Source organism: Jaculus jaculus, chromosome 14, assembly GCF_020740685.1.
Source record: "Jaculus jaculus isolate mJacJac1 chromosome 14, mJacJac1.mat.Y.cur, whole genome shotgun sequence".
In the NCBI taxonomy this organism is placed as follows: domain Eukaryota; kingdom Metazoa; phylum Chordata; class Mammalia; order Rodentia; family Dipodidae; genus Jaculus; species Jaculus jaculus.
Genome location: NC_059115.1, coordinates 10,939,556 through 10,948,914, shown reverse-complemented (window position 1 = coordinate 10,948,914; position 9,359 = coordinate 10,939,556).

The window sequence follows — 9,359 nt, the reverse complement described above, 5'->3', positions numbered from 1 at the left end:
TAGACGTTTCTCTCTTAGCCCACCTTCTTCACCTATGTCAGGTTGTTTATATTCTCAGCATTGTGCAGGTAGCAACAGTACACAGCAGCTATGAGAACATGGATGCCCTGGTCACTTCCTGTCTCTTGGATAGACAGTGAGCCGATGCCCTTCTCCTCACCTTTCACTCTTACGTTCCCTCCGCTCACTCTATGCTGCTTAGAAGACATAACAGATAGATAGATAGATGGATGGACGGATAGATAGATGATAGATAGATAGATAGATAGATAGATAGATAGATAGATAGATAGATGATAGATTTAGTTTTTTTGAGGTAGGGTCTCACTCTAGCTCAGGCTGGCCTGGAATTCACTCTGTAGTCTCAGGGTGGTATTGAACTTATGGCAACCCTCCTACCTCTGCCTCCCAAGTGCTGGGATTAAAGGTGTGTACCACCATGCCTGGTCCTGATATCTTATTTAGTGCTGAACTATCCAAAATCTCTTTTCCTCGCCAATTTGGCTAGGTCTTGTCTCCTTAGTCCCTATTGCCATCTCAGAAAGGAAGTTTCTTTTTTTGTCTTTAAATCTTTAAATTTTATTTATTTATTTTAGAGAGAGAAGGGAAGAGAGAGGGGGGGGGGGAGAATAGCCATGCCAGGGCCTCCAGCCTCTGCAAACAAACTCCACACACATGAGCCACCTTGTGCATCTGACCCACGTGAGTCCTGGGGAATTGAACCTGGCTCTTTTGGCTTTGCAGGCAAGTGCCTTAATAGCTAAGCCATCCCTCCAGCCCTCTAAAAGGAAGTTTCTTAAAACAACAGTGAGAAACCTCAATAATCCTTCCACTACTTCCTCCCCAAAGTTGCCCAATCACTTGTAGGTTGAGATGTCTCATCCAGAGCTAAGGAGTAAACTGGAACTTTTTTTCTTAGCACACTGGTGAGTGGTAGGTATTGAGAGTCGTGAATTTCATCTGCAAAAAGAAGATGCTCTGACCAAAAGTGATAACAACACTAATATTTGCAAAGAAATGTATATAGAGGGCAATTTGATGGGCACAACTTATCTATTTAGCCAATGAACTATGTCATTTCCCCTCCCCATTCAAGGGTCTCTGAACTTCCATGCCATGTGCTTTTTACTTGGTTTTCAACATCAGATGTGGACTCTAAACCATGGACTCTAAACACAAGTACAATTGGAGAGTAACAGGTTACCCTGACAGGCTACTATGGCACCAGTAGCGCAGCTTGCCGGGCTGGCCATTTGTGTGGTTCCAGGGTAGACTGCTGATTAGGACTATTGATGACCTTGGTCTCTCCCAGAATCTTACAGAGCACTTTCAAGCACTATGGCAGCTAGGAAGCAGGTGTAAAGTTTTTGTTCTCTTTGACATTTATCTCACTGTCCTACCCCCAAAATAAAGTTTATCTGCAACTTATTTTTGAACTTTGAAGTCACAGTTACTCTTGAAGTCAATAATTTAAATAGAACAATTATTCATCAATCCTAGGCATTCCTTATCTCCACCTCCCCAGTGCTAGGATTGCATGTGGTATCCACCCAAGGAGGCTTTAACATGGGCACTGGGGATAAAAATCAGGCCACGTTGCTTGTATGCCAAATAAACTCCCCCTTAATGATGCCCCTTCCCCTTATTGTTTTCTAAACCTCCTGCCCTCTCTTTTCATATATTCTCTAAACTCTCAGCTGAGTATATCTTTTGGACACCATGAACTTTAGGATAAGAAGGAAGGGGAAAGGACACATCAAGAGTAGACTCACATTTTACAGTCAAAGTTCTTTAATAATCCTGAAAATTTTTTAGAAGTTACATTTGAGGAATACCACTTATTGCCCTTGTCTCTTTCTCTCTCTCTCCTTCCCCAATCTCTCTCTCTTTCACTCACCCCCCTCTTTGTATTATAAGGTTGTTTGTTCTTCAGTTTCTCAGAGAACTGATATGGAGTGAGTCATATAAAGATGACACAGAGGCTAAGGAGATGTGAGGTACAACTTTGCAGATGTCACTGGAAAATTACAAGTGGGAACAAAAGGAAGGAGGAGGAGAAATCAGGTTTAACCACTTTCATCATACAACAATAGACACAGGTTGAGTTCCTGGTGTAATCTGCACCCATCTCAAATGAAAGGTGACATATGCCCTCTGCATATTTTTTGATACTTTTGTATAATGTGTCTGTAAATGGAGTTAGGCTACTTATCATGTTTGAGATTTGTTGAACAGTTATGAATCTGTGCTTTCTCTCATCTCTACAATCAGCAAATTTTTCCTCACTTTACATAATGCCTCCTCATGACTCTCAATCCCTTCATTGTTAGAAACTTCATTATGTTACAGGTTACAGCTTGCAAGAAACATACTTCTCCATGACTTTTTCTTGTATAGTTAAATTTAGTAGAATACTTACTTACATTCCATCTTTTATCACCCCTACCTTTTTTGAGACTGTCTATTAATATTGGACTTTTACCTTCAACACCTTCAGGAATTGTCTAAATTTTTGACACATCTATATTTATTCAATTCAATTGAAACTTCCGGTACCTCAAACATAGTCACCCAGGCATCTTTTTTCACTTTTAGTTCCTTCGTGATCATGAAATTGATTCTATAGTACCATGTTGTTTTACTATACCAGTGCTCATTTCCTTGTTTTGTGAGGTCCAATTGTCTTCCCAAGTTATTTGTGAAGGTGTGTCTCTGGGACCTTGTTCATCAATGATTTAATTTTGTATAGAAATTTTATCATAGGACCACATAGTGCAATTAGAGTGCATACTTCCTTTGAAGAGACCAGTTACCCAGATGACACTCTTTTCCAGTTCTTTCAGGGAAAGCTGTCCGTGTCCATGCACTCACAGCCGTTTCCCTCAGCATCGTGTCCTGTGGCTTCTAGGGAGAAACTTATTAACCACTTGCAGTTGTTTCTGGTAATTAGTACAAAACACAAAGTTGTTGAAAGTTATTTTTACTTCCCCAATTAGGCACTATCACTGTTGTCTTCTGTCCAACAAAATCAATAACACACACACACACACACACACACACATACACACCAAATTTTATCAGATAGTCAGAAAATCACAGCTCTGGAGGGAGGTGAGGTCAGAGGACTTCACAGTATCTCTTAGGAAGGTTTTTTTTTTCTTTTTTTTTCTGTACTTCACTAATCCTCAACGTACACTATTTTTTCTATACCGACAAATGTCAGAATATCGGTGACTATATAACATTCATAAGACAGAGCCACGGAAGCAAGTGACCTCTGTGTCAGGACAGTAAAATGCAGATCCTAGAAGGGGACATTTTCAACATACGTGATAGTGTCTCACTGACAGAAGGCCCACACGCAGTAGAGGGACGTTTGGTCCAGTATGAGCTCAACATGTGGACTGAAGTTGCAGGTAAGCATGATGTGATGGTCCTGTGTACAATATGGTGTTGGCATGTAAGGAAATATGAACTGTATTGTGAGTTACTTCATGAGATCATTCTGTAGTTAGGACTTCCATCCTCTTTACAGGGATGGGCAGAGAAGTGAGTCATAGGATTATGAACTCTGGTGGGAGATCATGGGCAGACAGACACTAGATGCTGAAATGCCCACTATTGGAATTTACATATTCATGATTCCAACTTTGAACCATTCATGTAATCAGCAGGGTTATGATTTTCTCTGTAGACACCTTTGATAAGCAGAAATGCCTTTCTCTTTTCAAGCAAAGGGTGTTATCTAAGTTAGAGAAAGATTTCTGATGTGTATGTTGCAAATGTGCAATGTTTCATGAACAGCCACAGGATTGTAACACATCTTATGATTAGACTCTTGTTTTAAGGAAGGTTTCCTAATGCAGTCCACAGTCAATTTATTTTTTACTCTATTTTCTCACCCACAGCATCCGTATCCTCCAGTATTCCTTTATCAGTTTATTTACTGAAGAGTAAAATTTGGTGTGTGTGGGTGTGTGTGTGTTATTGATTTTGTTGGAGAGAAGACAAAAATTTTGTAGAAAAGTGAGAAGGGCAGATATATAATAAATTAACGAAACAAGAAAAATAAGAAGAAATAAAATTAGGAAGATAATTCCTATTTCTTTAAAAAAACTGAAAATGAGGAAAAAGTGAAATAACTTATTTCTTGCTCCCATAAATGGTGAAGCACTGGGACATGCCACTGGAATTTTAACTACAAAATGTGGAGTGTGTGTCTGCAGTTTGTTAAACTGTGATGTGTGTGGGTACTCCCTAAACCCTGATTGGATGGACACATGTGCAACAACCTTTCTACCAGAGACACAGAGAGTTTGGCTTTACTATGAAAAATTTGTTAAAATGTCTATTTCTTTTAACATTTCCATTGTTGTTACCTTAGCCTGGAGGACAACCCTCTCACCACCACTGTTAGATATTCACCAAAACATTCCTGGCACCATCTGAGAAGATGTCTTCCAGAGGACTTTGGATTTAATGGACATTGTCTCCTGTCCCAACTTCATTAACATGACCAGATCAGTGATGTTTCTTTAAAGTGACAGTTTCCCATTTATTAATGAGCTTCTCTCTTACTCATTCTTATTCACATAGTTTGATATTTTATTTTTGTCACTATTTGATTTGCAAATGGGTCTCACTATGTAGGCAGAGCTGGCTCTAACCTATGTTTCCTTCACATAAAGGTCTTGAGCTCAAGACATCCGGTCTCTGCCTTGCCATTGCTGGGCATGGTTAAGGTTTATATGTTCTTCAATTACTTTTGGTATTTCAAATTAGTCACACTGTGTGCACATATAAATATATTAAAATACTTTATAAATGTCCTGAGAATTGAAAAGAATTTCAATGATATTGTACATTCATTTGGTGATACTGGAGCTTGTAAGAAAAATGTTTCTCACCACAGCAAAATGCGTTGATATCTATTTTGTCTTTAACTAATGCCTTCATTATGACTCTGGAAATATCCTTTTATTCTTATTATTATCAAGTTTCTTATCATAAGGTCTTTAAGTTGTTGTGAAGTAATTAGTTCAAATATTCTCGTTCATTGTTACTAAGGGATATGACAGATATTTATGTGGTAATTATTTTACTTTGGTTGTCATTAATTCCCCAAAATATTAAATTACATGTGAAAGGCTATTATACCCTTTGGACAAAAATGACTAAATGGCTTGATGTCAGAGTACTTGATTTTTAATTTGTATTTGGTATTACATTAATATATATACACACACACACACACACACACACACACACACACACACACATATATATATATTATATATATACATATATTATATATATATATATATAATTTGCAGTGTTTGTAGTCATTGTACGTTTTCATCCCAAGAAACAACATATATCATTTGTTTAATATTCTAATAGGAAATGGCACATATAAGTAATAATGTAATATCATGATAGTGAGTTATTTTGTTACCATTGAAGAAAAAAATGTATTATCAATATTGTAATTTGAAATATTCTCTTTTCATATTAACAGGAAACTTCCTTAACCAGCAGAGAAACTTTATTCAAATTACCATGACAAGGATATGTTAGTATAAACACACAAGAAAATGCTACACTCCAAAAGGATAAAATAAATGCATATTTTAAACCATTTATTACAAAACCTAAACACTACAAACACAAATGCACATGTACTGAAACAGAACAACTTAGTTTTTGAAAACTATAAGAGTGAATTTTAGTGGCCAGAATTTGTGAATGGCAAGCAATGTATTTAAATTGCCTTGGCAGAATGCACCAGTTCCAATTCTTCCAAGATTGACTGGCTCTGAATGAAACAATCATCTTCCAGACTAAATGTCAACCAGCACCCTGGCAAGAAGCATCATCTTTGCTTCACAGACAGGAGTGGGAATTCTGGGTAACATTTTGCTCCTTTCTTGTCACGTCTTCATGTCACACACAGGACAAAGGTTAAAAGACATTGATTTGATTCTCAACAACTTAACTAAAGGCCCAAGAGAAAGTAACAATCACACAAACATAAAGGACTGTGGGTACTGTTCTGGTGCAATTTTTGACAGAACTGTATCTACATTGTATATATCACTCTTGTCATCCATTGATGTGATGTCTTTGGGGTGTATGGTGTGTGCTAGTGGCTTCATGATGTTTATATTGTACAAACATAAGCAGACTGTCCTACGCATTCACAAGAACACAAGTTCACCAAAATTGTCTGCTGAGACTCGAGCCACCCTGATCATCATCATCCTTGTGAGCACATTTTTCTGTTTTTATTTATAACCTTTATTCTTTACTATTTACATAGATCAGTTTGATAAACCTAGTCTCTGCCTAGTGGACACCAGCTCTCTCTCTTCTGGCTGCAAACTTCCCTTGTTTTTGCCCCTTTGTGCTCATCAGCAGAGACCCTGTGTCTCTAGGCGGTGCTTTATCTGCTGTGTAATGATTAACACTTTCTGGAAAGAGTTCAGAATAATATGAATGTAGAATGCATGCCTCTGGGAATGAATATGTGGAAATCTATTCTTTCTTTTCATACATTTCAGTACTTATTACAACCTAGTCAGAGTGTGGATCAAATCAGAAAGGAAATTAAAATAACCTAAGGATAAAATTATTTATGACTTTGCAAAAAACCAGTGATGAAGTTCTTCTCATTTATACTTTGTGTAGTGGCCATGTATATCAGTGAGAAGAAAAGAAATGCATCTCTATCTATCAATCTCCCTCTCTCTCTCTCTCTCTCTCTCTCTATCTATCTATCTATCTCTACATATCCATCTCTTTCTCTTTTCTCATGTGTACTTTGTTTCTCATGAGACTTTCTGAAGTTCAACTGTTGGAGTTTGCGCAAATGGACCTTCCTTGAATAGGCATCATCTCTGTCATGTGATTGAATTTTAATTCAGAGGTTTTTACTTTAGACCATCTTGCAGATACCTCTTGTTCTACCTTATCCGAACTTCCTACCTTCAGTATGAGTACCCCATAAGAAACTCAGAGTACAATATTTCTATAGCGAGGGTGTATTACACTTCTTTCTATTACTGGGACAATATACCTGAGAGAAACTGTGCTAGAGAAAAAAAGATTATGATCTAAAGGATTTAACTCCATGTTCACTTGGCTCCATTGCTGTGGGTCTGTGGTGAATCATAACACAGTGGTCACATGAGTACACTGCAAAGGAGGTCGCTCATCTCAGCACTGCCGGCAAGCAGAGAGTGTTGACCGCAGACACAGGATGCCAGTCAATTTGCCATCTTCCTCCAGTAAGGATTTGAGTCCTTGTTTCCACCTCTTTTTAATAACACTCTGAGCTTATGAAGCTATCAATAATTATTTGTTGGAAACTTAGTCTACCATATCCAATCATCTCCAATAGTCCCCACTTGTAGACTTCAAAATGAGATTTATGTGAGGAACATTTCATGTGTAATCGTATACAGAGGTTGACTGCATGCTTCATTCTTTATAAGAATCATATGTTGGGTATTCATGTCCATCATATTTCACTGGATCTTGACTCTTCTTTACTCCTTTGAAAATCGATTATTTAATGGTTCGTGGAGTGTGTGTGTTTGAGTGCCCATACCGCAATGCTTACATAGAAATCAGAGAACATGGCTGGAGAGATGGCTTAGCAGTTAAGCACTTGCCTGTGAAGCCTGAGGACCCTGGTTCAAGGCTCTATTTCCCAGTACCCAAGTTAGCCAGCTGCACAAGGGGGCGCATGCATCTGCAGTTAGTTTGCAGTGTCTGGAGGCCCTGACTTACCCATGCTTGCTTGCTCTTTCTCTTTCTCTCTCTCTCTCTCTCTCTGTTGCTCTCAAATAACTAATTAAAAATAAAACAAACAAACAAACAAACAAACAAACAAAAAAAGAAATCAGAGAGCAACTCTTAGGTGTCTGTGATTTTTTATTTTTATTTTTTAGACAGGGTCTCTCAGTACTAAAAATGAATTTACAGGCTGCAAAGTAACCTCATATGGGCCCATGAGCTTCAAATTCTACAGGCTCAACATCTCATTTTCATAGGAAGGTTGAAATCACACATTTTGCATCAATTTACATCTGAATTTATATGAGTATTAGGAAATTGAAGCTGAACCAGTAGACTTAACAAGCAAGAATCATTAGCTTCTCAGACATCTTCTCAGTGCCTTCCTTTACACTTTAAAGTGTTTAAGATCTCTGTGAATACTCTGCTCATAATTTCTATCACATCATGTTAGCCCTCAAATCTCACATTCACTGGATTCATTTGTTTAAGTCACTCATAGTATCTGTACAGATTTTTAGTATGTGTGTATATAAATGCCATTTTCAGTATACTGAAATAGTCCTGTGTATTTTTCCTTTTCTGTGCTTTACTAGAAGATTCAAACAATTTTTATGAGCTCTTTCTTCTCACTGTTGACTGATATATTCTTGATGTCTTTCTCTTATTCCCCACTGATCTCCTGATTGCCTCCACTTCTCTCCTTTACCTGTTGTGGTGGTTTGATTCAGGTGTCCCCCATAAACTTAGGTGTTCTGAATGCTAAGTTCCCAGCTGATGGATATTTGGGAATTAATGCCTCCTGGTGGGAGTGTATTGTTGGGGACGGGCTTATGGGCTTTATAGCCAGTTTCCCCATGCCAGTGTTTGGCACACCCTCCTGTTGCTGTGGTCCATCTTATGTTGGCCAGGGGGTGATGTCCACCTTCTGCTCATGCCATCGTTTTCCCCTGCCATCGTGAAGCTTCCCCTCGAGCCTGTAAGCCAAAATAAATCTCTTTTTCCCAGAAGCTACTCTTATTGGGTGATTTCTACCAGCAAGGCGAACCGGACTGCAACACCTGTATCCCTCTATTTTTATTGTAAAGCAACATATTATAATAATATGTGATGGTAGGGTGTGGTGTCATCATGTAATACATGGATCACATGTTTGTTGGTCAACTCAGAATAAGTAGCACTTCTATTGTTTTGCCTTTATCTCCTAGGTGGAGAAGGTTCCTTCTGATCTTGAATATGACCAGACTCTCCAAAATTGATTTTTTAATTATTTTTAATTATTTTATTTATTTATATGCATGCAGAGAGGGGTGGGGGAATGGGCATGCCAGGGTCTCCAGCCACTGCAAACAAACTCGAGGTGTGTGCGCTTCTTGTGCATCTGGCTTATGTGGGTCCTTGGGAATCAAACCTGGTTCCTTTGGCTTCGCAGGCAAACACCTTAACTGTTTAGCCATTTCTCCAGCCCCAAGATTGCTTTAATAAATACTGTTGTTTACTTGTTATTGACAGAATGTGAACAAAAATTGTTTGACACAAGTCAACATGAGTCATACAGAGTA